At 39.0% G+C, this 21,892-nt stretch overlaps 1 long non-coding RNA gene across 1 annotated transcript in view; it reads right to left on the bottom strand.

Moving 5' to 3' along the window:
- Positions 1 to 5,312: 5,312 nt before the first annotated feature.
- The window catches only part of LOC141095371 (uncharacterized), a 54,704-nt gene continuing 38,124 nt past the window's right edge, over positions 5,313 to 21,892 (bottom strand). The window contains exons 2-3 of the long non-coding RNA XR_012233367.1: positions 12,324 to 12,379; positions 5,313 to 5,618 (exon numbers count right to left, since the gene is read on the bottom strand). This is a non-coding gene — a long non-coding RNA (uncharacterized lncRNA). The remainder of the gene's footprint in view (positions 5,619 to 12,323; positions 12,380 to 21,892) is intronic.

Here is a 21,892-nt window from a genome sequence, read left to right as displayed (position 1 = left end):
ATCCCAGGTTGTCTGTGTCAATTGGATCCTCTGTAACTTTCTCGCAGGTTTTTATTTGGCCACTATTCTGTAGTGCAAAATGCCGCTTGAGAGTTAGTTTTCTTATAAAAATTTGTAAATCTAAAAACAGATTAAAATCATTTGTTCTGAATGTGGGACAAAAAGAAAGCCCTTTGGACAAGACATGGATTTCATCAGGTGTAAGGTTATATGAAGAGAGATTAAAAATATTATTACCATCTTCTATTCCAGACATATCTCTGTTTCTTATATGATTTTCCCTTTCTTTTTTTATCCCCCCTCTGCTTCCTCTATAGACCCTTTTCTTTTTCCATTTTTTGGTGAGAAAAAATGATTTATATGTACAGGTTTTAGTGCTCGCGGTAAAAAAGGAACAGTTGTATTGTCAGTATTGGAATTATCAATTAAAATAGTGTTAATTTTGGATGTGTCTAATACAGGAAGATCTAAAAGTGATTCTTGTGTTCCTTCTGGAAATTCCATAAGTGCTGGAGAAGAAGTCTCAATAGGAATGGGTGTGATTATTGGATTAATGTTGAGAACAGGATTGATTGTGTCCATGATATTTTTTTCTTTTTCAAAATAATTAATTTTATCATTATTGAGACGTGTCATTTGATTTTTAATACTCTCTAAGTGTTTCATGGCTTCAATTAGTGGTGCAGTCATCTTAGTAGTTTTTATCATGGGGGGTTTAGAGAAAATATTCTCTTTTTTTTGTGATGGCTGAATTGATTGGATTTTATCTGTTGAGATTGTATCAGATGTGTTAGGCAAAGATTTATTGATTTGATCTATTGTATGTGAGGTATCATTATTTCTGATATTTATTTTACTGTTCTCTATTTCTTGCGGTGGTTGTAGTGATTTAATTTTTTCATTGGTGTTATATCAGATATTTTCGACATAAATTTATTGCTTTGATCAATTTTTCTTCTATAATCTTCCCTATCTCTTTGTAATTTCTTTGATTTTTTAAGAACAGTTTCATGTTCAACCTGCATGACGTGTGTGATTATATTAGAATTGATTTTTTTATATTCTGGATGTTTATGATAAGGGATAAGTTCTTTAGATAGTTCTAAAATTTTAGAAACTGCTGTTTCAGCTAGTTTAGACCTCTTTTTGTACAAAAGTAAAATCATTTTGTGCATACAGTTATTGAGATTATTGTCCCATTCTTTAGTAAAGTCCAAGTCCTTATCAAAAGGTGAATCAAAGACCAACCTTAGTCCACGTGGACAGATATTCTCCTCCAAATAAATGGATAGGAACCGAGTGTCCAAACTGTAGTGTAATTCCTCTTTCAGAGCTTCTTTTAAATTCGTAAAGATCCTCCGGAAGGTCTTGGTTTCTTCTTCGCTGAAATTGTTGGAAGTGTCATCATTGGTTACTTCAAATCTAATATTCCCGATGGTTTGTAATATAAGACGTTCTCTTGATGATATACTATTTTGGAAGTATTCCATGCTGACACAAAGTACCGGAACCTCTGCTGCTGACGGTTTCCTTTATACAGCGGTTGTACTATCCAGGCACAGCCGAAGAGAAGACAGGATAAAAACTGAAAAGGAAGGAGCGCAATAGGGTCTTATCTGGGTGGAAGATAGAATAAATTCAAATGGAATCTACTCACCTTTCCACGAACGAATAAACGCATGTAAATCAATGTCAGCCTGCTGCACGCCCGAGGTTCACAACCATGACCGCCAATATAATTCCTTTTGGATAAAAATTTGGGCTTACTGTGCGCTGCTGAGACCACGATAAAATCACCACATGAGAATCTTTTTAACTCTTTATTCCCAACGCGTTTCAAAGTGAAAAGCCACTTCTTCAGGGGATGACATATAGTGCATAGATCCAGCCATCTCTGATTAAATACATTCATCATTTGAATTTAGGCGCCAAAAACCACATGGGATAAGGGGACGGGTGTCAAAGTTCAAGGGTTAAATGGAGCGAAAAATTATATTATAGAAGAAAAATTGATCAAAGCAATAAATTTATATCGAAAATATCTGATATAACACCAATGGAAAAAATTAAATCACTACAACCACCGCAAGAAATAGAGAATAGTAAAATAAATATCAGAAATAATGATACCTCACATACAATAGATCAAATCAATAAATCTTTGCCTAACACATCTGATACAATCTCAACAGATAAAATCCAATCAATTCAGCCATCACAAAAAAAAGAGAATATTTTCTCTAAACCCCCATGATAAAAACTACTAAGATGACTGCACCACTAATTGAAGCCATGAAACACTTAGAGAGTATTAAAAATCAAATGACACGTCTCAATAATGATAAAATTAATTATTTTGAAAAAGAAAAAAATATCATGGACACAATCAATCCTGTTCTCAACATTAATCCAATAATCACACCCATTCCTATTGAGACTTCTTCTCCAGCACTTATGGAATTTCCAGAAGGAACACAAGAATCACTTTTAGATCTTCCTGTATTAGACACATCCAAAATTAACACTATTTTAATTGATAATTCCAATACTGACAATACAACTGTTCCTTTTTTACCGCGAGCACTAAAACCTGTACATATAAATCATTTTTTCTCACCAAAAAATGGAAAAAGAAAAGGGTCTATAGAGGAAGCAGAGGGGGGATAAAAAAAGAAAGGGAAAATCATATAAGAAACAGAGATATGTCTGGAATAGAAGATGGTAATAATATTTTTAATCTCTCTTCATATAACCTTACACCTGATGAAATCCATGTCTTGTCCAAAGGGCTTTCTTTTTGTCCCACATTCAGAACAAATGATTTTAATCTGTTTTTAGATTTACAAATTTTTATAAGAAAACTAACTCTCAAGCGGCATTTTGCACTACAGAATAGTGGCCAAATAAAAACCTGCGAGAAAGTTACAGAGGATCCAATTGACACAGACAACCTGGGATTTCATTTGGAAGTACCAAAAAAGTCTAAATTTTATCCAATTGAAAGTAAAGGACATCACTTGAATGTATTTAATGACCTATTCCGTGGCAAGAGAATTAATTATAAAAATAATTTATCAAAAAACGAAAAAATAGCACTCAACACGCTAAAATCCCGCACCGACATTGTTATTCGGTCAGCAGACAAAGGAGGAGGTATAGCCATCCAGGATTATAATGATTATTGTGGTGAAGCAATGAGAATTTTATCTGATAAAAAATATTATATGAAAACTACATTTGAAATACTTACAAAAATACAGGATAATTATGATAAACTTATTTTGGAAGGAAATAATCATCATATTTTTGATAAAAATGAATTCAAATTTTTAACCATATCCAACCCTCGTACCCCCTTTTTTTATCACCTCCCTAAAATTCATAAAAATATTGATAATCCTCCAGGCCGACCTATCATATCTAGTATTGGTTCCATTACAAGTAATCTGTCACAATATATTGACAGAATCATGGTGACCCAAATACCCTTATTTAATAGTTTTATCAAAGACTCCACACATCTCATCCAAATACTTCAAACCATTAGATGGAAACCGCAATATGTGTTTTTAACCATGGATGTGTCCTCTTTATATTCCAATATTCCTCATAACCTTGGATTGGCTTGTTTTAATAAGGTTTTAGTGAAAGATAGGAGATTATCATCTATGCAAAAAAAGTTTTTATTGAAAGGAATGGAATTTATTTTAAAAAATAATTATTTTACTTTCGAAGGGAGCTTGTATCATCAGCGGCTTGGGACTGCAATGGGGTCCCAGGTCGCACCTACATACGCAAATATTTTTATGGGGGTATTTGAAGAATTCTATATTTTTAAATCCAAATTTTATAATAACATCATCACCTACAAAAGATTCATAGACGATTTGTTTTTTGTGTGGGATAATTCCAGGAATGATATCGATGAATTTATCCTAGATATGAACAATAACTCCTGGGGTTTGTCTTTTTCTTCATTATATAATTCTTCTACCATCAATTTTTTAGATATCACAATATTTATTGAGAATAATAATATTCTAACGAAAACTTTTTTCAAACATGTTGATAGAAATAGCTATATACCTTTCAGCAGTGGTTATTTTAATAAATGGTTAAAAAATATACCCGCAAACCAATATAAAAGAATCAGAAAAAACTGCACTGATATAAAGGATTTTGAAAATCAGGCTGAAATATTGAGGAATAGGTTTAAAGCGAAAAAATACCCCGAGGGTTTGGTTAAAGACGCCTAAAATATTAGTAAAAACCTCTCCCAGGATTTATTAATTCATGGAACTAGGGGAACCACAACTGATAGTAAGAATTTTACAGGTAATTTTATCACACAATTCAGTGCTGAGAACATTAAAATTAGAGAAATTCTAACACGCAATTGGCATGTTCTCTTAAATGATCCAATTTTATGTAATATCGTTCCGAGAAATCCCGGTATCACTTTTCGTAGAGCACCAACCATTAAAAATTTAATTGCTCCAAGTCGTCTCAGAATAAAACCATCCTCTCATCCCTTAAATCCAGTAATAGGGATATATAAATGTGGCAAGAGTAATTGCTTATGTTGCGGCATCATTTCCCATAAAGAAAAAACCTTTCAATCCACTTTCACCAAAGAAAGTTTCCCTATCAAAAGTTTTTTAAATTGTACCACAGGATTCGTGATATATGTAATAGAGTGTGACTGCAAAAAGCAATATGTGGGAAGAACAACTCAGCCCTTGCACCGAAGGGTTAATTCCCATAGACATAATATTAAAATAGGTTTTATGCAACACGGCTTATCAAGGCATTTTGCTCTGAAACATGGGAAAAACTATAAGGGGTTAAAAATTAGCCCTATCGAACACATACCCAGTGATCACCCTGACAGAATGGGACAACTAAACCGTAAGGAGATTTTTTGGATTTATAGACTAAATACCCTGAAGCCTAACGGTCTAAACGAAATTACAGAAGTCTTCCTTTAATTTTCCTCTTTTAAAATATTTTCGTCTTCTAGCAATTTTTTGGAGTACATTTGGTGTGAATTCTGTGTGTATTTAACCTTCTTTCCATTGGAGCGCTTTTACTGATTTATTGATTGAATTTTAATAATTCTCTTTTCTCTTACAAAAAAATGTTTTGAATATTTAAGTCTTTTTTCCTTTGGGATGAGAACTTGCACCTGTGGGGTATGTCTGGATTCCTTTTTGTAGGTCCCCGTTTTTAACCTTGCACTAATCAATCATTTCTGTCATCCTCCATCAGAATTATATCCCTTAGTCCCTATTGAAAAAATTCTTTTTAAATAATTATTAATCCAACACAATTTTATTATACACAATTTTTACATCATTTTAATACACATTTTAATACGTTCATATTTTTAATAAAAGAAATTTTAATGACATTTTATTATAAATATATCTTAATACGCTTCCCCGTTTTTCTTCCTTTTTCCAATAAAGTCTGCTCTGTCCGAGTGGTGTGGACTCTGGACTACGAGATATATATATATTTTCCATGAGTTCGATCCATCCCCGATATAAACCCCTTTTTTTTAGAATACATTTTTTTCTTTCTTTTTTCTTTCTTCTTTTTTATTTCGATATTTTTATCTGTGAATGGAAATTAAGAAATTTTATTGTTAAACAATAGGAATAATTGTAAACTGTTTTTTCGCTCCATTTAACCCTTGAACTTTGACACCCGTCCCCTTATCCCATGTGGTTTTTGGCGCCTAAATTCAAATGATGAATGTATTTAATCAGAGATGGCTGGATCTATGCACTATATGTCATCCCCTGAAGAAGAAGTGGCTTTTCACTTTGAAACGCGTTGGGAATAAAGAGTTAAAAAGATTCTCATGTGGTGATTTTATCGTGGTCTCAGCAGCGCACAGTAAGCCCAAATTTTTATCCAAAAGGAATTATATTGACTGTCCGTTTTCATGTGCAAGGGGGCCAGGGTGCTTGCTGATTGTGGGCTCAGTGGAATCTTTTTGTGGACTGTGACTTTAAGTGAACCAGCCATAACTACCACCCCGGTTGCCCTTCTTGCAAGAACACTAAGGCCCACTGCACCGCCAGAGTAAGTAACCATGCACACACCACTACATTCTGGCGCCAAAAACTTAAGTCTAGGATAAAGTCTATAGGTAGATAGTTAGGTATATTGACTATTTAGGCCACTTTTATTTCCAAACTTTTGATTTGTTGCCACACTTCTTGTCTGCTCTGTAACTAAGAATCCTATACTACACCTAGTTGCTGACATGGCACGCAATGGACCCCAGACCAAACTTGAGCTTCCTTTTGTTTCAGGAGAGAGTTTCTGTTTAACATTATAATACGGGGCAGTTGTTCAACTTTGATAGACTTTGTTCATGGCTAATTCGCTGATACAGATGGTTAATTTTGAAGTATTTTCAATATAAATGAGGACGGACTATTCCTCTGAGTTCATTGAGATCTCATCGGGACTGGAGAGGGGTATTTGGTTGGGGAACAGAAGTAAATGTTTGTAAGATTATAAACGGCTGTGTTGAACTGCATGCAAGGCCATACATTACAATCATATAATTAATCCAGTCTCCATGGTGAAAACAGGTAATAGGCGGCTGGTTTAGATAGGCATGCCAGTAGGTAGATTTATAGGAAATACAGTAGGTACAGATTGTTTGGGTGCCGTGCTGTTCAACACAGGTGTTTCAACCCTCTGGCTAAATGTCTGTATAATTTTTTATTTATGTTTTCTATTGTCTGGTTAAAAGACCCTCAGATCTAAGTAAAGTATTTACGGAAAGTAGACTGTATAGGAGTTGCTTTTTCTCGCCCTGTGACTGCGCTGGATCCTGAAGAACACCCCCCGGTACATGACTTACTGTATATACTCGAGTATAAGCCAACCTGAGTATAAGCCGAGGCACCTAATTTTGCCACGAAAAACTGGGTAAGCTTATTGACTCAAGTATAAGCCGGGTATGCTTTGTCCCCTCATCCCTATCCTGTTATGCAAGGCTCCTCATCCCTGTCCTGGTATGCATGGCTCCCCTGTCATTGTCCTGGTATGCATGGCTTCCCCATCCCTGTCCTTGTGTGCATGGTTCCCCCATCACTGTCCTGTATGCATGGCTCCCCAATCCCGTCCCTGTATGCATGGCAACTTATCCCCTAGCCGTGTATGCATGGTTCCTATTAAAAAAAAAAAAACATCCTTCTTACCTTGCCTGCGCTCCCTCGCCTCATCTCGTTGCGGCTCCAGCAACTCTTCCTGCCGAGCGATCATGTGGCCCCGCTCATTAAGGCAATGAAAATTCACTTCATGCCTATGGGAGTGGGGAGGGGTGCATATTCATTACTTTAATGAGCAGGGCCATGTGATCGCTCGGCAGGAAGAGCTGCTGGCGCCCGAAAGAACAAGATGCAGCGAGGGCGCACAGGAAGGTAAGTAGAATGTGTGCTGGAAGCTGGTGGCTGCGCCTTTCACTGTGCGATATTACAACAGCGGCACAGGCTTTAGCCACACCTGCCGGCTCCTGCCTTTGTGACCTGCTGCTTCACGCTCCCCCTCCCCGCCATCTTTCTGGGACAATTGACTCATATATAAGCCGAGGGGGGCGTGTTCAGCACAAAAAAAGTGCTGAAAAACTTGGCTTATACACGAGTATATACGGTACATACTGACAGATACAAATTCTCTTTAAGATGTGTATCGATGTTTAGAATGTGTTTATGGACTTGTAAGGAAGTGAAGTGACTCATGCAACATAAATCTACTGTAAAGCATGTGTGAACAGATGCTGCCATCTAGTGACCAGATGCAATAGAGGAAGGAGCCATAAACAACATAGGAAATAAAAAGAGCAAGACTGTTTGTTTGGACGGGCGAAAGGAGAAGCTAGATGCACAGAAGGACATGTGATCTACTGTGACTCATCATGAAAATACAAAAGCTACAGAGGCCAGGACAAAAGCTCAATCATCACTCGGACTGGTAAAACAAGTCACTAGTGATGCATGTTCTACACTGGCATGCAGTGAAACCCTTGAGAAGTGTAGTCTGAAACACATAGCCATCATCAGAGATGGAAGAACTGAGGGGTGCAGAGCCTTGCTGAAGAATAAGGGATTCTGATTACAGAGGCTCAGTTAAAGGGATGGAATCTCAGTCATGTGAGTGAAGACATGAGTGAAGATACTGAATCTCAGTCGCTTGACCGGAGGCCTGGTTAAAGAGACAGAATCTTGGTCATTGTGAGCGGAGGCCGGGTTAAAGGGATGGGAATTCAATCGAGTAAAAGGCAAGTTAGCTGTCTCCTAGGAGTTGAAGACAACAGGAACATGTCAGTGACAGAAGGAACTGTCTGCAGCCTACAATGCAAAACTTGGGCACTAGCAGTACTGTGTAGTGTGGCTCCTGTTAGAGGAAACTGCTTCAGACCCTATCAGAAGTTAAAGTTGCCATGTAATAAATATTGGTTAGTGTATGTTTTAAAGCTGAACATACATGAACCAATATTTATTACAATGAGCTACCACTCAGCTGTGGCTCTGCTCATTGTATGAGCTCTAGTATTAGGATGTGGGACTACACAGATTAGCATCTGGCTAAGAAAAAAAAAAAGACTTTCTTTTAGGGTACATACTCATATGCAAGAAAAAAAAGGTGCTATTTCCAGACCGAAAAACTGGACGAGTGCCATGCGAGTGTCATGCGATTTTTAAACAGAACATCAGTATGACATGCGTATGCAATCCGTATGCAATGAGATTTTAACATGAGCTTTTACTTACAGCAGTTCTCTGTCCTTTACACATCGTTTTAAAACGATGTGGAGGGATCGGTCAAACGGCTCAGTCATCTATGGGCGGAAGTTCGGAGAAATATCTCCAAAGCACAGGAGAAGTATAAATCCTTTGCTGATAGAAAAAGAAACTCTGACAAGTGGTTTCAGCTCAGGGATAAGGTATGGCTTTCCACTCGAAAAAAACAGTCTTAAGGTACCTTCGACCAAGCTGGCCCCTAAATTTATTGGTCCTTATGAGGTTATTGAAAAGATTAATCCAGTGGCTTATCGGTTACAACTTCCACCTTCATTGAAACTTCATGACATGTTCCATAGGTCTCTGTTAAAACCACTAGGACCAGTACGGGAAGATCCTGCTTCAGCTCCTTCTCCGGTGTTGGTGGATGGACACATGGAGTTTGAGGTGAAACACGTTGTGGACTCCCATCTGGTCCGCAGGTCATTGAAGTACCTTGTGCACTGGAGGGGATACGGACTGGAGGATCGGTCTTGGGTGCCTGCTCGAATGGTTCATGCCGACTGTTTGGTTCGGGCTTTCCATGCTCGGCATCCTGGGAAACCTGGGGTCCGGTGACCCCCCGTTAAGAGGGGGTACTGTCATGGTTGGTTCTGGTTGGAATGTCAGGGGTTAATCCAGGCAGCCTCCCTTTGAGGCTTTTTATAGCCTCTCTGTGGGGCCATGCTTTGTCGGTTATACTTTTGCCCTCGGCTGAGTGTGTCGACCCCAGTGTGCCTGTGCCTGTGTTCTGATTTGCTTTTATGGTTCTGACCCAAGTTTGTCTTCTGTTGTGTTTTGGCTTTCTGACTTGGTGCTTGTTTATCTGCTTATACGGTTTTCTGACTTATACTCTGTCCCTAACTTTCCCTGTGAATCTGCTCCCTTTGTACTGCATTGCTTCTCCTGGCTACTGACCTTGGCTTGTCCCTGACCTGTCTAAATCACCGCGCCTCATTATTTCATGGTGTCGGTCACGCACTACTTCCCTTCAGCCCGGTGGTCTCAGAAGCATTCCCCCATCTCCACGGATTGAGTGTGCTAGGCTCTGCCCCCTTGTCCCCTGACCTGCGGTCACGTGCCACAGGTCCTGTCAGCACATTCCACTCCCGGCGTCCAGCTTCCTCCAGTGGTGCTGCACCGCTCCTGACTCCTGCAGCTTCTGAGTGGTTTGAGCGCTGCCGTGACAAGTGAAAAGAGACTCCTGTCTGCTGCGGTCCGGACTGTTTCCCCAGCTGGTGAGTGCTTGTCTAACACTCACCGTGACACCAACTTTCCACACTGAACAATCACCGTGTCACCAACTTTCCACACTGGGCCCACTCTTCACAATGTTCTCTCACATTGAATTTACCCTATAGGGCCCAGTTTCTAACCTGTGCCCCCTCATCACACCCCCCTTGGTATACAGTCACCTCCTGGCTGTGTCCTTACACCGTTGCCTCATGTTACACTATCCACACTACTCAGTCTCTATTCTGTGCCCATGCACACTTTTTTCCCCTCATACTGTCTCCTTGCATGTTTCCCCTTCCCTCCTCATACATTTAAACTTTCATTTTCCAAACTGCCTCATTATATCATTGTACATACACACCCATCCAATCACCTCCCATGCTGTGTCCTCATACATTTTCCCCCTCACTCCTCATACTGTGTCCGCACACATACCATCACTCACCATACTGTGTCTGCACCCTTCTCCCATACATGCCCCCATCTCATACCTTCCTTCTCATATTGTGTCTTCAAGTTTGTCCCCGTCCCCATATTGTGCCTGCACCTGTAATTTCCTTGCTCCCTAATTTTGTGTCCTCAAATCATACCCTGTTACATAAAATCAAACCCAGCTCCATTACACTAAAAACCCCATCACAGTAAATCTTTCCACACAGTAAATATCCACCACACACAGTAAATATCCGCCACACACAGTAAATACCCGGTCACACACACACAGTAAATATCCACCACACACGGTAAATACCCCCTCACACACAATAAATACCCCCCACACACAGTAAATACCACCTCACACGCAAACAGTAAATACCCCCTCACACACAGTAAATACCTCCCTCCACATACACCCACACGGTAATTACTCCCTTCACACAAACACAGCAAATACCCAATGCACACTAAATACACCACCCTCAGTAAACATCACCCAGTAGTTCCCCTCCCATCTTCAGTGTCTTCAGCTCTACTAACAGAGCACTTACCACCCATCTGCACCTCTGCAGCGCCGGCGATTGATGTCAGCAGCGTGATCACATGGCATGAACACACTGCTGGCGTCGCTCTGACCCGGAGGTCAGAGAGCTTTAATTGTACTCACGTCTGTTAGACATGAGTACTTTTGAACACTGGGAGCCGGCGCTCTGCATTTTCTCTATGCCAGCTGTCAGCTTGACAGCCGGCTCAGAGAACTACCGACTCCCAGTTCGTGGAATGGCAGAATGCAGCCACTGGGGAAGACACTTCGGACCGCTGCATTAGGCAGGCCCAACTGTGCCCTCCTAACAGCTGCGCCAGGGGCACATGACCCGGCTACCCTCCCATAGATATGCCTCTGGTCACACATGACACCATGGCTCCCTTAGGAATGTGTGACCCTGTTCTGACCCCTTCTAAGGGAACAGTGGTGTAATGTGTGACCCCGCTCCCTCTACTTCTATAGTAGTAGTAATATAGAAGATGGAGTGGGGTCACACATTACACCACTGATCCCATAGAAGTGGATGAAATGGGGTCACATCTTACACAGATTAGATAACGCATATCTAACCCCATCCTGTGTGATACACTCTGCTGAGCTCAATATCTAATCCCATCATGTGATAAACTACACTTAGCCTGTATCTAATCCCAGCATATGTACTCTCAGTGTATCTGATAGCGCATGTGATACATTTCATGTATCTAACCACAGCTTATGATACAGCGGGCAGCACCAACTAACAGAATCAGTGGTGCCGGCCATATTTGTTGGCAGTCTACTTGCCAGTATTGCTTTGCAGTCACAAATTAAATGGTTCCGCATTGTGATACCAAACTTCATCCTCTCTTACTTATCCTGTTGCAAACACCCAGAAGGGGTGGAGAGAGGTGACATCACAAACATGTCAGCAGAACCCCACCCACATTTACTGCAGTCGCAATGTGAGCTAGTTATACATTAGGTTTTCAATGGAAATTCCAGCAGCTGCTCCCCCTAGTGTTTAAAAGTCAAAATACCAAACCTTTTAAAACAATTTTTCATATTTTACTTAAAAACAAATTCTAATATTTTTAGAAAATAAAACATTGGTATTTACATTTTTTCAATTTTTGAAAAACATGTTTTATGGCATATTCTATTTAAAAAGCAGTGGGGCTCATTGATGTTATAACAACATTGCAGTAAACAGAAAACAGACCTTTTATATACAGATCAGCAGTGTCTGAATAATTGTGAATGTTTATGGCTGGACACAGGATAAGACCTTTGTCTGTGTTATTTAGCTGTAACCTTACATATATTGTGCTGGAGATGGGAGCCATGAATAACTTCTCATGTGAATATCCAGTCACTGAAAATAACAAGAAATGAGTTGGCTTTTAGGATGTGGCAGAAGAAACTGTGGAGAACAATTTGTGAAGAAAACATAACAAACAATTGCCATCATCGGGGGTCTAGTTGGGGTGATTATCACCAAACTATTAAAACTATTTAGAAAAGTGAAAATATAGATACCAGACTAAGTAAACTTCTGATACTGCTAGCATCCTAATATTTCTAAAACTGTAATGGGAACACAAATTCAAAAAAGTACATACAGTTACATACAGTGGCCTAAAGTTCAAGAACAAGATGACACATTCCCATTATATATATATATATATATATATATATATATATATATATATACACACACATACACACACTTTTTTTTAATCTTTTATGTTTTAAAAATTCTAATAAGGAAAATGGGCTGATGTAAAAGTTTGGGCATGGTTAGTGCCTGGCGGCACAGATTTTCAATGATGTTCAGGTCAGGGGACTGAGGGCCATTGTAACACCTTCAACTTACACCTTTTTAGGTAGTCTAATGAGGATTTTGACATGTGTTTAGGATCATTATCCATTTGCACAAGCCATCCTCTTTTCAACTTCAGCTTTTTTTTTTTTTTACAGATGGTGTTGTGTTTGCATCAAGACTTTTTGGAAATTTCATTGAATCCATTTTCCCCTCTACCTTTGAGATGTTCCCTGTGGAATTGGTCACAGCAAAACCCCAAAGCATGATTGATCCACCCCCTTGCTTAATGGTTGGCGAGATGTTCTTTTCCTAAAATTCTGTGCCCATTTTTATTCTCTACACATACCTTTGATCATTGTGGTCAAAGAGTTATATTTCAACTTTATCAGTCCACAGGACTTGCTTCCAAAATGCATCAGGCATGTTTAGATGTTCTTTTACATACTTCTAATGCTGAATTTTATGTGGACACAGGAGAGGTTTTCTTCTGATGACTCTTCCATGAAGGCCATATTTGTGCAGGTGTCTCTGAAGAGTAGAACAATGTATCACAACTCCAGAGTCTGCTAAATCTTTCTGAAGGTCTTTTGCAATCAAGCAGGGGTTGTGATTTGCCTCTCTAGCAATCCTAGATTTTTCTTAGTCTTCCAGACCTTATCTTGACCTCCACTTTTCCTGTTAACTGCCATTTCTTAATTACATTTAGAAGGAGGAAAGGGCAATTTGAAAACACTTTGCTTCTTATAGCCTTCTCCTGCTTCATGGGCCTCCACCATTTTCAAAGTGTTAGAAGAACCCTTGGCTGGTTTTTGGGCTCAAGATTATGTTTTTATAAAGCTGGGAAATTTGCATCACCTGAACCTTCCTAACGATCATAGTCAACAAGCTATAACCCCAACAGGCTGATTAATGTCTGAAACTTTGGTAAAAGTTATCTGAGTACAAAAATCCCAAAGGGGGACAAAACTTTTGTATGGGACAATTACGCTTTTTGTAATTTTTAAAATGTAAAAAAAAAACAACAACTCTCTCTCTCGCTCTCTCTCCCTCTATATATATAGCCTAAAATACAGAGAAAATGTGTTAAATCTTTAGGCCTTTGAGAGATTATTTCATTTTCAACTTTCTTAACTGTTCACAATAAGAGAAAGTTTGACTAGGTATGCCCAAACTTTTACATGTCAATGTAATTACATGTCATCCTGCATGTGTCCAACCTCTATCATTCATCTTTGCAGCATATATAATGGTATTTAACTATTTCCAGCAACTTCACTGAATCCTCCATGTGTCCAACCTCTATCATTCATCTTTGCAGAAATATAATGGTATATAGTTATTTCAACTCACCCTGCTTGTCCCCTTATGCTATTGAGGTCAAGTAACTTTTCAAAGTGGTTTATGATCCATGTAGGCCTGGACACTTGTTTATCTACTAAATACATTTATTGTGCCCTGCTGTCCTAACTTAGTTTGATTGATTGCTAACGAGTAAGGTGAGACAAAAAAAAGGAAGATCTTAGAACTGGCCTTCAATAAATTCAGAGCTAACCTGGGGAAGGCATTTATGCAGGGGGCATTTATGTACATGTAATCGAAGTACATGTATCAAAGTACGCTGGCAGTTATAACATGGGAGTTAGACAGGGCAGGAGACAGGTTTGACAAATAAATAAATCTACTCACTGTACATTTGGGCTATCGCAAATATTTACCATATGCATTTGTATAATTTATATCCTGGCCGCTGCATTTACACACATCCACCGCCCTGATATTAACTCTCTACACTCCGTCCATATTGGCCCCTCATTCCTTTCCTGTCCCATGTATAGCACTCACGCTCTTTTCACATTGCTACACAGCACAGATCCATTCAGTCCCACCATTCAACATCAGAGACACTCTCACAAATCACTCAACCATCTGCTCACTCTAACCTCCTCCTAGTCGCAGGAGACATTGCTCCCAACCCTGGTCCCCCATGTTATAGAAAGTCAAACCCCCAATTGCTGCACTCAGAAACCTCTCTAATCTTATTAATATTCCCAGCCTGCCATCTGTCTCTCTTAATTGTGCCCTTTGGAATTCTCGCTCAGTGTGTAACAAACTCTCCTTCATTCAAGACTTTTTCCTTTCTAATTCTCTTAACCTTCTGGCTCTTACTGAAACCTGGATCCAGCAGTCAGATACTACCGCTGCTGCTGCTCTTTCTTATGGTGGACTACACTTCTCCCATACCCCAAGATTAGACAATAGAGCAGGTGGAGGCGTTGGTCTGCTCCTATCACCAAAATGTACCTTTCACGTTATCCCTCAAGTACCCTCACTTGTCTTCCCTTCTTTTGAGGTCCATGCTATCAGACTCTACACCCCCTTCTCCATGCGAGTGGCGGTGGTATATCGTCCTCCTGGTCCCTCCCATCAGTTCCTGGATCATTTTGCCACTTGGCTTCCACATTTTCTCTCCTGTAACATCCCTACCCTCATCATGGGCGATTTCAACATCCCCATTGCTCTTCCCCTCTCCCCATCTGCTACTCACCTCTTATCTCTAACCTCCTCGTTTGGCCTTTTGCAGCTTACTAATTCTCTAACGCATGAAGACGGAAACTCCCTCGACTTGGTCTTCTCTCGGCTTTGTGCAGTGGATGATTTTGCAAACTCCCCTCTCCCGCTCTCTGACCACAATCTTCTTTCATTCTCTATCAAGAACTGCCAGGCTGCTCAGGTCACCCCCACTGTCCATATTTATAGAAACATACAGGCCATTAACACCCAGTAATTTACAGTCTTCATTGGCCCCTATCTCCTCCCTCTCATGTCCTGATTCTGCATTGAAGCATTACAATGAAACACTTCAAAGTGCCCTGGATGAATTTGCACCTCCTATACATAGAACACCACAACACAGATGGCGACAACCCTGGCACACCCTGCAAACACGTTTCCTGCAGCGGTGCTCCAGGTGGGCCGAATGTCTGTGGAGAAAATCCAACCTACCTGAAGATTTTATCCATTATAAGTTTATGCTTCGAACATACAACATTGCCCTTCACCTCTCAAAACAAACCTATTTCAACACCCTCATCACCTTACTGTCCAATAACCCTAAACGTCTCTTTGACACTTTTCATTCTCTACTCAACCCAAGAGTACAGGCCCCAACCACGGAGCTTCGAGCTGACGATCTGGCCAATTACTTCAAAGAAAGAATTGACCAGATCCGACAGGAAATTATCTCCCAATCACCTCATACCATGCACTGTCCTCCCTCCCCCACTGCATCTAGCTCACTCTCTGATTTTGAGCCAGTCATAGAAGTAAGCATGCTCCTTGCATCTTCTCGCCCAACCACTTGCACCAGTGACCCATTTCCATCACATCTCCTCCAGTCCCTTTCCCCTGCTGTCACCCCTCACCTAACTAAAATATTTAACCTCTCTCTCTCTTCTGGTATCTTTCCCGCCTCATTTAAGCATGCCGTCAAACAACCACTACTTAAAAAACCATCCCTCGACCAAAACTGTGCCGCTAACGATAGACCTGTCTCTAATCTTCCCTTCATCTCTAAACTCCTGGAACGCCTGGTCCACTCCCGTCTTATCCGCTATCTCTTTGATAACTCTCTTCTCCACCCTCTCCAATCCGGTTTCTGCTCATTACACTCTACTGAAACTGGCCTCATTAAAGTCTCTAATGATCTACCAACAGCTAAATCAAATGGTGATTACGCCATGCTAATTCTCTTGGATCTCTCTGCAGCATTCGACACAGTGGAGCATCAGCTCCTCCTCACTATGCTACATTCCATTGGCCTCAAGGACACCGTTCTCTCCTGGTTCTCCTCCTATCTCTCTGACCGCTCCTTTACTGTATCTTTTGCTGGCTCCTCTTCTCATCTTCCCCTTACTGTTGGGGTTCCTCAAGGATCAGTCCTAGGCCCCCTCCTCTTCTCTTTGTATACTGCCCCTATTGGTCAAACAATCAGTAGATTTGGTTTCCAGTACCATCTCTATGCTGACGACACCCAATTATACGCTTCTTCTCCTGACATCACGCCAGCCTTTCTAAAAAACACTGGCGATTGTCTAAACACTGTGTCTAACATCATGTCCTCATTATATCTGAAACTGAACCCGTCAAAGACTGAACTCCTTGTGTTTCCTCCCGCTACTAATGTACCTATACCTGACATTGCCATTTCCGTGTGTGGTTCCATTATTACTCCCCAGCAACATGCCCGCTGTCTTGGGGTCATACTTGACTCCGAGCTTTCCTTTGTCCCTCACATACGATCACTGGCTCGCTCTTGTTATCTGCACCTCAAAAACATTTCTAGAATTCGACCTTTTCTTACTTTTGACCGGGCAAAAACTCTTACTGTTTCTCTTATTCATTCTCGTCTTGACTATTGTAACTCTTCTAATCGGTCTCCCTCTTACCAAACTCTCCCCCCTCCAATCTGTCTTGAATGCTGCTGCCAGGATCATATTCCTCGCCAATCGTTACACTGATGCCTCTACCTTGTGCCAGTCATTACACTGGCTACCCATCCACTCCAGAATCCAGTACAAACTTATTACCCTCACCCATAAAGCTCTTCATGGCTCAGCACCACCCTACATCTCCTCCCTTGTTTCAGTATACTATCCTACCCGCGCCCTCCGTTCTGCTGATGACCTGAGGTTAGCATCCTCAATAATCAGAACCTCCCACTCCCGTCTCCAAGACTATACACGTGCTGCGCCGATTCTTTGGAATGCACTTCCCAGGTCAATACGATTAGTCCCCAATCCCCACAATTTTAAGCATGCCCTGAAAACTCATTTATTCAGACTGGCCTACCGCCTCAACACATTAACCTAATCTATCCCTATGGGGCACAGCCAAAAGCTTTTACCATAACCAGGTTCCCCGCATCATGTTCCCACATGCTTTATGCATCCATTAGCCCTCTGCATCTGTACTGTTACACATTTAACATTATGGCTGGTCCACACAATGAGGGCAACTGTTACCACCCACTTTTCATGTCTCCCTTTTTTCCTCATAGATTGTAAGCTTGCGAGCAGGGCCCTCATTCCTCTTGGTATCTGTTATGATCTATGTGATTATTGTCATGCAGTAATGTCTATTGTTTGTACAAGTCCCCTCTGAAATGTAAAGTACTGCGGAATATGTCGGCACTATAGAAATAAAATTTATTATTATTATTATTATTATTATTATTATTATTATGTGCAGTCGGGAAGAAACTTTTCCTCTAATATGGGCTAATTAGAAATTGCCTTTTGGGGTTTTTGCCTTCCTCTGTATTAACATGTTAGGTCTTAGGTTGAATTCATTAAAATTATATCTACTTGCAATCTTAAAAAAAACTATATATATATAAAAATGAGTGTATGTGTGTGTGTGTGTGTGTGTGTGTGTGTGTGTGTGTGTGTGTATGTATGTATGAATGTATGTGTGTGTATGTATCAAGCCACGCCAACTCCACATAGCCACACTCACTCCACACGCATGGCCCCATATAATAAATATCTAATATATACATATATATATATATAATAAATATCTAATCTAATATATATATATATATATATATATATATATATATATATTAGATAATAGAAATATAAGAGAATTGGGATCCAGCAAAAAGATGAAAGTTCACCAGAATTATAAAATCTTCTTCTTTATTAATCCATTAAATCATATAAAAAATATATGAGAAACTCCAATCAATTGGTAACATTCCAGCAAGGGACTACATGTTTCAGCACTATGTGCCTTCTTCACGGTCCTATTTGAACTGAGCTCCAACACTGACAATATATCCTCCTTTGTGGAACATATTCAAATGACCCTTAATTAAAAGCAGTGAAACAAACCAGTTAAAAACACCTGAGTAGATGGTTGAAACTCAGTTCAAAAATATTGCTAGAAAAATACATATATTGAACATGTTTTATACATAGACCGATGATATAAACATTTGGTAATAGATCAACAGTGATATGGAATAACTGCCACAAAAAAAAAAAAATATATATATATATATATATATATATATATATATATATATATATATATATATATATATATATATATATATATATATATATATATATAAACATATATGAAAAAATACATCATGTAGTAGGCGCGATCTAAATATCAGAGACAATCACAAATATAACTCTCAAAAGGTATAATATATTGGAGTAGGTTTAAGATAGAGATATAATCTTTTAAAAATTAATATATGCACTCTATCTTTAAAAAAAAAAAAAAAAAATTTTCTCTTATTTTCTTACTTAATATTGTGTAATAAAATCCATTCTACTGTTCAGTCCGTCAGGAACTCTAGTCTCTAATAAAAAGATCCACCTACTTTCTCTGGATAGGATTTTACTTTTATAATCACCACCCCTACGTGGTTTTGTAACCACCTCTATTCCCCTAAAGGAAAAGCTTTTTAAATCTCCTTTATGCACATTAGCAAAGCGTTTGGAAACCGCAGAGGCTCCTGCAATAGGCAAATTAACTGCATCCGACAAATGTTTTCGCATACGCTGTTTCAATGAATTAGTGGTGCAACCCACATATTGAAGTCCGCAAATATTGCAATCAATAAGATATTACATTTTCTGTATTACAATTAATAAAAGAAAAAATCTCAAAGTTTTTTCCATTTTTTATAGAAGAAAATGTTTTTGTTTTAACAATATATTTGCAACACTTACAAATTTTTGCACCACAACCATAACAGCCTACAGTTTATCCAATTTTGTTTCAATTTTTTGTCTGGATCAGTAAATAAGCTTGCCGTCAACATGGATCCTATAGTAGGAGCTCTCCTCGCAACAAATTTAATTGAAATTTTTTTAGTATTTCTTTCAATTCACCACTTTGTTCTAAAATGGGTAAATGTTTTTTAATAATAGAGACTATTTCTTGATACTGTGGACTAAATTTAGTACTGAAACCTATACCCAAATCATTGTTATGTTCTTTGATATTTTTATATTCCAACAATTCCTGTCTATTTAAATTATCTACTATGCCTCTCGCTCTTTTTAGAGACCAGTTTGGGTAACCCCTGGATTTTAATCTTTTTGCCAAAAATTCAGATTCTTTCATATAGGTATCTTTTTCTGTACTATTTCTTTTTGTTCGAATCAGTTCACCTGTGGGTATATTCCTAATTACATGGTTGGCGTGACATGAGTTTGCCATCAATATACTATTCACAGCTGTAGATTTGCGATAAGGTTCCACCAACACTTTTTTTCGATTTGAATCTATTTTCAAGGTCAAATCAAGAAAATTAATTGACAGCTCATTCATGTGGCATGTAAATTTGAGATTGAAACTATTGTTATTTAAATATGAAAAAAAGGAAGATGCTAAATCCTTGTTCCCCCTCCACACAAAAACCAAATCATCAATGAAGCGTCCCAACCAAAAAATGTTATGTCTAAATGGATTGTTAGAATGAAAAATATACCTCTCCTCCCATACTGACATAGTTAAATTTGCTAAAGACGGTGAGAATTTGGCCCCCATGCTCACTCCCTGTATCTGCAAATAATATTTCTCATCAAAAACAAAATAATTATGAGTGAGCAAAAAATTAGTTGCAAGCAATAAAAAATGTTGAATTTCAAATGTATACTCACTGTATTTAGATAGGTAATATCTGAGGCTCTCCAATGCAACAGAATGTGGAATTGATGGATATAATCCAATAACATCACATGAAAGCCACAGAAAATCATTCCCCCATTCTATTTTTTCTACCATGTTAATAGCCGCTTTGCTATCTCTCAAGTGACTAGGAGTTAAAGGCACCAGGGGTTGTAGATAATGATCCACCCACTCTCCAAGGCGTTCACTAAAAGATCCTATCCCTGAAACGATAGGTCTTAGTGGGGGAGGAAAAATTTCTTTATGCACCTTGGGGAGTGAGTGGTAAATGGGTATAATGAGATGGTCACAATACAAAGCTTCACTCAATTTCTCTGAAATAGCTCCTGTAAACACACCTTCCTGCAAAATTTTTTTCATTTCCTTATTAAAAGGGAGAGTGGGATTTTCATTTAATTCCCTGTACACACTGGAGTTTCCCAATGCGGTTAAATTAAGTTTTTTATATAAACCAACATCCAGAATGGTAATTGATCCACCCTTATCCGACTGGACAATTTTTAGATCTTTGTTCTTACTCAATTCCTGAAGAGCTTTATGCTCATTGAATGTCAGATTATGATGGGTCAGTTCCACTCTGTTATTTAATTCCACCAAATCCTTTTCCACCGCTTCTTGAAAAACATCCAGCATCGGAGGTCTAGATTTAAGTGGATAAAATTTTGTATTTTTTACATGAAAAGAATCATTTAAATTAACCTGCAAATTGCCTCTTCAGAAAGAAAGAGGACTTTTACTCTACAGCGCCACCTATTGGTAGTAGCGATCCTACAAGTCACAATCAACCCTTTAACGAGTCTTGTAGTATGACTTAGGATACAAGCCAAATCAGAATCTCAATTTGCAGACACGGTGTTTCGAGCTGTTGGCTCTCGTCAGTGCAAAGTATGAGATCTGATTTGGCAAGGTTAAATTAACCTGGTATTCTTTGGAGCTTTCAGATTCTAGTTGTCTCAAATTGTACAAACCCACCTGTTGATCAAACGTAAGTAACCTTTCAACATCCCTATTTTCTACAGAACGAAAATTATCAGTACCAATATTATCCACAAAGTGACATTTTAGGGTTAAACTACGTGCTAGACGATTGACATCCAACACTGTCATATACATTGAATTTACATGCCGGGGAAAAACCAAGTCCTTTTGACAAAAGTGAAAGTTGCAGTGCTGAAAGTATATAACTGGAAAGGTTGTAGACTGGTACAGTTACTTCTTCCGTTTCCGGAGTTTGTCCTGATAAGCCTGTTCTCTTATGGCGTCTTCCTCCTCTCCTTCTAATCACATTGTTTGAATATATTAGATAATATGTATATATTTCATAGTCACATATTCATGACCACAATAGGT

Source organism: Dendrobates tinctorius, unplaced genomic scaffold (genome assembly GCF_039654945.1).
Source record: "Dendrobates tinctorius isolate UK_male_01 unplaced genomic scaffold, ASM3965494v1 ptg000069l, whole genome shotgun sequence".
NCBI classification, from domain to species: Eukaryota; Metazoa; Chordata; class Amphibia; order Anura; family Dendrobatidae; genus Dendrobates; species Dendrobates tinctorius.
This window is presented reverse-complemented; position numbering and strand designations above follow the sequence as displayed.